This window comes from Lactuca virosa, chromosome 5 (genome assembly GCF_052849685.1).
Source record: "Lactuca virosa cultivar CGN04683 chromosome 5, Lactuca_virosa_CGN04683_v6, whole genome shotgun sequence".
NCBI classification, from domain to species: Eukaryota; Viridiplantae; Streptophyta; class Magnoliopsida; order Asterales; family Asteraceae; genus Lactuca; species Lactuca virosa.
Window position 1 is genome coordinate 46,698,599 of NC_136430.1, and position 8,838 is coordinate 46,707,436.

Below are 8,838 nucleotides of genomic sequence, written 5' to 3' on the forward strand. Positions count from 1 at the left end.
CCCAAAGGATCCTTCCAGAAGGCCCTTGGACGATTCCTATGTGGACTCCCACATAGAATTCGTCCATTGCTTCCTTATGGATCCTAAGCCCAACTTTGTAACTATCTTATAATTACATCATCAGTCCCCTTGATTTAATTAATCTCTTTTGACCACAAAATTAATTCTTGACCATTGTTAATTAAATAATATGATTTCTCTTTTAATATATTATTCATATAATATATTAATAAATTACTTTATCCTCTCTTTCAATTATGCTTCCAGTCAAGTTGCTTTGGTGAAGGCAACCCAAAAGGACCATGCTACGACCGGGTCAAGTACATACCAAACATAGTTATGGGCTTAGACACCTAATCCAACAACCTCTTTAATCAAGCTTGTTCCTAGAACACTATTCCAATGAAAAACAAGACAAGGTCACAACCACCTTTACCGTCTTTCGTCATCACAAAACGAACCAAATCAAAGCCACCCACTTTGATGTATTCCCGTCCGTTTATTCCGTGCCTCCAATTATTCTCTTGTTACCTTTGAACAAGCCCAATCAAGAGAAATTGGGGCTGCTTGCGATCAAAACCGAATCACACCCCCTTCAATGTAACTCAAGTCTCGTTGCGTCTGTCCTACAACAAAAGGCTAAAGTTTTATTGAAACGGACTCTCACACCGGCCGCCCTATGTATTCACGAGCACTAGGCTCTGATACCAAGTTTAAATATATAATAAAAATAATAAAGCAATTTGATGTTGCAAATTTGAACTCCAAATAGTGACAGGAAAAGAAAAAGAACTTGGAATGCAAAAGAGTATCTGAAAACGAGACTTATAACTTGATTGAAAAATAACCTACAAATACCCTCTATTTATACTAATAATATAGAATCCTCATCTAATACTAAAACTAGGAAAAAAAAATTATTTAATCAAAGTTATCCTAATATAAAACTACTTTCCTTATTAACTAGCTGATTAATCCAACACATATATGCAATATGAATTTCCAATATAAGTTTGTATAATTTTGTGAATCTCATGTGTATATGTATGAATTTTAGTGAATTTCATGTGCAAATTTGTTAATCTTATATGTAAATTTATGAATATCATATGTATGTTTCTGACTATGAGAGGTTTGGCAAAACAACTTATTAACGGTTCTACACTGTTATAAGCTACAAAAATGTTTGGTAGGTGTAACACCCCGACTCTCATGTATAAAATATAAAAGCTAAAAGTCATATTCTAGGACCTACTTCACGAGTTGGTTTCCCCCAACTCGTCGTGTAGAAGCGGATCAGGCCGCGTATTTTATGAGGTCTACTCGACGAGTCGTTGGACCCCGACTCGACGAGCAGGAGCTGGACATGAAACCCTAATTGTTAGGGTTTGCACCCTATTTAAAGGACCTTAAGTCCTTTCTTCCATCCCCTTACCGCCTCTTGACGGCCAGTAGAAATCCTAAACAACTTAGACCTTGTTCTTGAGTGTCTGTGAGGATTAAAGAGTGCTTTTGGTGCATTTTGTGAAGAAGGCTTGAAGTACAAGGAGCTTCGAGCAAAGGAGAGCTTATGGATCTGACTCTACTTCATCTTGGCATCATTTTGAAGGTAACAAGTCGTTACCTTGGCTTATCTTTAGCTACATCTCTTCATGCTTAGGTTTAGGTCCATCTTTAGTATATTTGGGAGTCATTTCGTGTATTGGCCATGATCTGAAGTTGTAACTTCAGATCTAGACTCCTCTTAATCCCTATAGCCATAAAGTTATCTGATTTAGCAAGCTTGGGCCTTTCTCTTTGGGTTGAACATTTCCCTTAGCTTGGTTTTGGCATTTAGGACCATGCATGTACGTAAAGTTTGCAACTTTACGTGGAAACCATGACCTAGGAGGTTAGATCTGCAATATGGAGCTTTGGGGTGGCTTAAAAACGTGTGGATAAGAAATGGACTGCATGAACTCGATGAGTCGCATAGCCGACTAGGCGAGTCGGATGAAGATTGCCTGTATTTGATTCTGCATGAACTCGGCGAGTCAATAAGAGGACTCGACGAGTCAGTTAGGGTTTTCTTCGACATTTGGACATGCATGGACTTGACGAGTTGGTTGGAAACTCATCGAGTCAATTAGGGTTTTAGCGATTCCTGAGTTCTTAAGGAATTCGACGAGTCGCTAAGCTGCACTCGATGAGTCGGGTGAACATGGACTATTGACTTTGAGTGTTGACTTTGAATTTGACCAAGGGTTGACCAGTAGGGTATTTTGATAATTTGGGATTCTGATGGACTTGGCCCTATGGTGGTTATAGGTGGTTGAGTTCGTGGCAGTGATTCGGGAGTTTGATCTTATCACTACAGCTCGACATTTGTGAGGTGAGTACTTCTCACTATATCAACAGGGTCTACGGCACCAAGGTCTGCCATTTATGATTTGTATCCTGGTTATAGGATGGTTGCTATGTTAGTGATATGTTAGATCGGTATCCTGGTTATTGGATGGTTGTTATGTTAGTGATCGGTTAGATCGGTATCCTGGTTATAGGATGGTTGTTATGTTAGTGATCTGTTAGATCGGTATCTTGGTTATAAGATGGTTACTATGTTAGAGATCGGATAGATCGGTATCCTGGTTATAGGATGGTTGCCATGTTAGTGATCTGTTAGATCTGTATGACTATATGTACTTGCTAGCTAGCGTATGATATTTATGTGCACATGTTTGTTGGTTTGGGGAATTGGGTTGACGCAGGTCTTACTTTGTGCTGTAGGCCAAGATACCCAGGGCAGACTGGATAGACTGTAGACCCGGTTAGGGCATACTAGTCAGGATGAAGGCCCGTCGAGCAGTCCGGATAGGCTGAAAAACCACGAGGCGGTCCAGACGTGCCGATGGCTCGGAGAGTGATCCAGATAGACTGATGGCCTACGAGGCGGTCCAGTCAGGCTGATGGCTCATTATGCATGCTGTGATTGTTTATATGATATGTTTATATCTATATGGCGTTGGTATTTTGGGGGAAATCACTAAGCTTCGGGCTTACAGTTGTTGATTTTGTTTCAGGTACTTCTGATGATCGCAGGAAGGCGAAGGCGTGATCGTACACCTCCTTATGTTTCAAGATTTGATTCTGGGATACACTGAACTATTTTGAAAACAAGTTTTGTAATAATTATTGGTTTTGAAATGTTTTAAAAAGTTTAAATTTGGCATGATTTTTATGGATGTTACAGGTTGGTATCAGAGCCTTGGTTTGAGTGAATTGCAGGAAACACTCGCGTGTCTCCAGTCTCAAACTGAGGATAGGATTTTTAAAATGATTTTCAAATGGTTTTCAAAATAATAAAGGAGGATGCAAGTGTACGATTAGCCGGAGCTCGTGAATAGACCCTAAAATACCTTACAGATTATTTGATTTTGTGATATGTTAGAACAGCATGCTAGTACTAGGCTAGGGATCTTCAGGAATTGCATGATAGAATTGCCTGATTATATGATGCCTGATAGCCTAGGGTTTTTTTACATGAAATTGACATCATTACTATAGTTGCTTAGTGTATGCATCACGACTGTACATAATTAAGATCTTATAGCCTGAGAATGTTTGGTTTGGCCTTATTTCCTGTTCTTGTCTGATGAAGGGCTTAGGGTAGGATCCGGTATTCGAAAGTTTATAGGGTCCAGCGTTATGTATGGTTAGCATACACTAGTACTACAGAGTTGGTGGAAGTTTCATGGATGAGTTGTTTGGGATTAGTACGCCAGTTATGAGATACTTTGCCTTCCTCTAAGGGTGAGGATTGAGAGCACACCATGCTTACGTATAGTTTTAGGGCGTTGTGATGATACTTGAGACAAATATGGGTAGGTGTGGAAGGTAGTATGGGCTCGTACTACTGAAAGTACATGACCCATACACGTAGAAGGAAGTCGCAACCCCTAGGGTTTTGTTGAGAGTTGGTTCACGGATTGTTATATGGAATATCTGATATCTTCCTGGTATATTTTCAGCATGGTGGTTACTCGACGATTTGTGACTGGATCCGGGTCAGGATCAGGAGGCGGCAGACAGGAGGCACCAGCAGTGCCCGAGACTATCGGCCATATGGGGCCAGACGAGATGGACGCCAGGATCCGGGAGATCCTGCATGATGAGGTGGCTGCGATGTTTCGGGCTTAGTTACCGGAGATGTTTGGGTCTATCAAGACTACCATGGTGGAGTATTTCGATGACCACTATGCAGCCCTCACTGAGGCGACTGCCGCAACAGCTACAACAGTTGTAACAGTGGCAGGGGGAGGAGCCAGTCGGGCTTTTCAGTATCGGGACTTCGACAACACGAAGCCCCCTACTTTTAATGGGACTCAGGACCCCATCAAAGCCATGAGGTGGCTATATGACGTGGAGGGGTTTTTCTTCACGTGTTCATGTCCTAATGACTAGAAGGTCAGATGTGCCCTAAACCTGTTGAGGTCTGGGGCAAAGGACTGGTGGATGTTGATGACTGGATCATATTTTAATGATCAGAGAGCTGCGGTTACTTGGGAGCAGTTCGGGGATATGTTCCGCGCTCACTACATTCCACGAGTCGAGCGGGAACGGTTAGCTCAGGAGTTTATGGATTTGAGACAGGATAGTGAGACGGTGACGGAGATCACCCGTATGTTCACGGAGAGGGCGATGTTCTTCTCGGAGTTTGCTTCTGAGCAGGCTCAGATGACACGTTATCTGAGCATGATCAAGACGGACATACGACAGTTTGTGGCGACCCAACGTTGTGATACTGACATCGCAATAATTATACATATATTTCGAGCGATATTTATGTATTTTTAGCTATATTTTGGTATGATTTAAGATAAAAGGTACTTATAAAGTTTGAAATTCCATTTTACAGCTAAAAATCATTTCTGAAGAAAAAGGAGAAGAAAATGTGCAAAAATCCGCAAAAAGAAGTGAAAGAAATTACACGAAGAAAAACGAGATCAAAAAGTCAAACAATTCAAAAATAGCCGCGTTGGAAAGACGAGAAAACAAAATAAATATATATAAAAAAAAAGAATTTAAATTAATTAATGAGGTTTAATTAAAATAAATTATTGGGAATTAATTATTTAATTTCTAAATAATTTATATTAATTAAATTAATTTAATTTAATTTAAATTGGAAAAAGAAAAAAAAATAGAAAAAAAACAAAATTCGGAGCCCAAAACCTGGAGCCCAAAACCCGGAGCCCAAACCAGGAGCCCAAACCCGAAGCCCTGATCCATTCTCGCGACCCAGATCCGGAAAACCCGAACCGAATCCGACCCGTCCGCCCCGCGTTCAAATTCCCTCACAGAAAGATCCGATATTACCGACCCGACCCCGATCCGACCCGGGTTTAGGATCCGCGCTTTTTTCCGATTATGACGTCATCGACGACGTCACTCGGATCCGATCCATGTCCGGCTTCGACCCAGCTCCGACCCGAGCTCCGATTCGTTTTCTCTCACATGAAGATCCGCGTGTCGACCCGATTCCGACCCAAAATCCGATTCGGAACTATTCAGCTTAAAACGACGTCGTTTTATGCTCCAGATTTGCCAATTCCGATTCCATTCCATTTTTAACCATTTTTTCTCCACTTTTTCCTATTTTAAACCCATTCCTTTCCAACCAATACTCAATAATTCACCACCTTTAAACTTTCCAACCATTTATTCCCATCTTTTTAATTCTTTTGAATTCTTTTTCATTAGATCCAATCTCAATTTATTTCTTTTTGGTATTTAATTCTTCCAATTTTTACTATAAATACCACCATTTTTCACCACAAAAGAAAAGAGAGGAGATAAAATTATACACTTTGATACACAAATTTCTTCCAACCTTTGAACCACATTTCTACAATTGGGGATTCAAGAGTCAACGAGCTAAGGAATTGAAGATTGCAGTGGCATTAGGGACTACATCGGGTTTGTTTTATCGAAATGTTTAACATTCTCAATATGTTTTCTATGTATGTTGTAACTTTAATTATAGGCTAAATTCCTTTTGCTTTCACTTGGATAATGAAACCTTGAAAATATGATTTGATTTATATTATTCGGATATTAATTGTTATTTATTTTATCATGCATATTTGATCATTTATTTTACATGTTGAATTTTTTTGTAATTAATTTTCCTATAACTAAGTTAATATTTTTAAACGATCACTTTAAATATATTATCTTGAATCATAAATTTTTCATGACCATTGATATTTATGACTAGTAATGAACAAAATACTAGGATTAGGCAAAATAAAATACTAAAAATTTAACATGTATATTTTATATCGTATGACCAACTTACGATTCCTATTAGTTTTACTACCACTAAAATTAATAGTTTGATCAAATGTTTGCATGATACGAATTAATTATTGTTAATAAAAATTGTTAATTGCATGACAATTGTTTTTAATTATTTTTATTATCAAAACGGTAAAAAAATCTAGATCATGATTTTTAACCAATTTTAGAAATCGGTAAATAACTAATAATATCCATTGCACTTAATATAAATCATTCATTACTAAAGGTGGAATTAAATCTAAGTGAAAGCATCCTTATCATTCTTGATTTTTAAAAACCAATTCTTGTTCTATATTTATTCTACACTTTAATTGTTAAAATTCTCATTATTGTCTTGTTACTAGAAATTCCCCCAAGTTACTTATCTTTTAAGTTAATTAGCGACAAATAGTCTAATATTAAATCATACTCGTTTCCCCAAGTGTTCGACATCCGTTCTTACCATTGCTATATTACAAATTCAATTAGGTACACTTGCCTAAGTCGATAGTAAATTCTAGTATCGGTAATTTCAACCTTATAAATTTAAGACTAGAGTGAATTTAACACATCAAGTTTTTGGCGCCGTTGCCGAGGAAACGGTTTTATTTGGTTTAGTCTTATTGTTTGTTAGTTAACGTAAAAAAAAAAAAATTTAAAAAAAAAAAAAAAAAAAATTTAATTTTAAAAAAAAAAAGTATATATTAAAAACAAATTAATAAAAAAAAAAGGACGAAATTTATTTAAAATATTAAAGCTTACTTACTAAAAATTAAAAAAAAAATTTTTTTTTTTAAAAAAATAAATAAATAAATAAATTTTATATTTTTTTTTATCTTTTAATTTAGTATTGCATAAATTTCCTTAGTTAAGTTAATTATAGGTTGTTGAATTTCCTTAGTTAATTATAGATTGTTAAATTTACTAATAAAAAAAAATTTTAAAAATATATAAAAAAAATTATATTTAAAAAAAAAAAAAAATTTTTAAAAAATAATAATAATAAAAAAAAATATATAAAAAAAATGGTATCAGAGCCATGTTTATATTGCATGAATAACCTTATTTAATTCGCGTGTAATACGAGTAATTCTACTTACCAGAACAGAGTTTGGAATTGGTACGTTGGTTTTGGTTGCTGGATTTCAGAAAAGTTATATTTATAATATACACCGAAATGATCCTGCCTCCCGGCTGCCTCTCTCTGTCTGTTCTCTATTTGATAGTCAAAGTATTACACAAAAATTAAATAAATAATTTATGCAATATAATCAATTCAATTTAAGATAGAATTTCCCTAATATATGACCCGAAGTTCAAATTTCACTTTCGTTCCACCTTTAGAAGAGCCCGAACGCACGTTTCATCAACTAATCCGAGAAAACCAAACAATGACCGATCTAGCCCTCCTTTCATTAGAGGAATATACAAGCCGTACTAGAGACGGAGATGATCATGGAGTCATTCGTCCAGCGATACCAGCCCAAACAAATTTCGAATTAAAAGGACAATTTCTTCACCTTCTACGAGAAACTCCTTTTGCCGGAAGAGAAGATGAAGATGCGAACCAACATGTCGAAGCTGTGCTCGAAATAGCTGACTACTTTAACATTGTTGGAGTAAGCAAAGATGCAGTCATGCTTAGAGTGTTTCCAATAACACTACAAGGAGCTGCAAAACGTTGGATAAAATCTGAACCTACGATTACCACATGGGAAGGTTTAAGATCAAAATTTACAAAACAATTTAGCCCACCATGCAAAATTGCGAAGATGAAAATGAAAATTCAAAATTTTCAGCAGCTTGAAGATGAGACACTGTATGATGCTTGGGACCGTTATAAAGAAATGCTGCAAAATTGTCCACAACATGATCTAAATCCACATCAGGTCGTGCAGACTTTCTATAATGGGATCGATGTTTGTACCCGTCAGTTAGTTGACTCTCAAGGACCCATTCCTAAGAAAAATCCAGCTGACGGGAAAGCAATAATCGAGGAACTCGCCCAACACTCACATCAGTGGCATTCTTCACGAGATTCATCTTTCCGAAAAAGATCAACAGGAGAGAGCTCAGATGGCTTGGCAGCATTAAATGCAAACTTGGATGCATTAGGAAGAGACATGAAAAAGGTCAATCAGACAATTCATGCTATCCAAGTCGGCCGTGACAACTGTAGTGGACCACATCTTGGAAAAGATTGTCCATTAGATCAAGATGGGAATCAAAAGGTTGATGTATGCTACTCATCTGGAGATAGATACGATGAAAGGAAGCCTCGGAACAACTGGAAACCATTCGATGAATACAAGAAGGAAATGGAGATGCAAGGGAAATGGAGACAAAGCGGTCAAGGTTTCTACCAAAAAAACCCACCATTGGAGCAAATTGTGCAAGAAAAGAAGCCAACTTTCGAAGAAATGATGGCCAGATTTGCAGAAGCATCTGATAAAAGACATCGAGATACAGAAGAGTTGGTGAAAAGAATCGGATCAACAACTGAAACTGCTCTAAGAAATC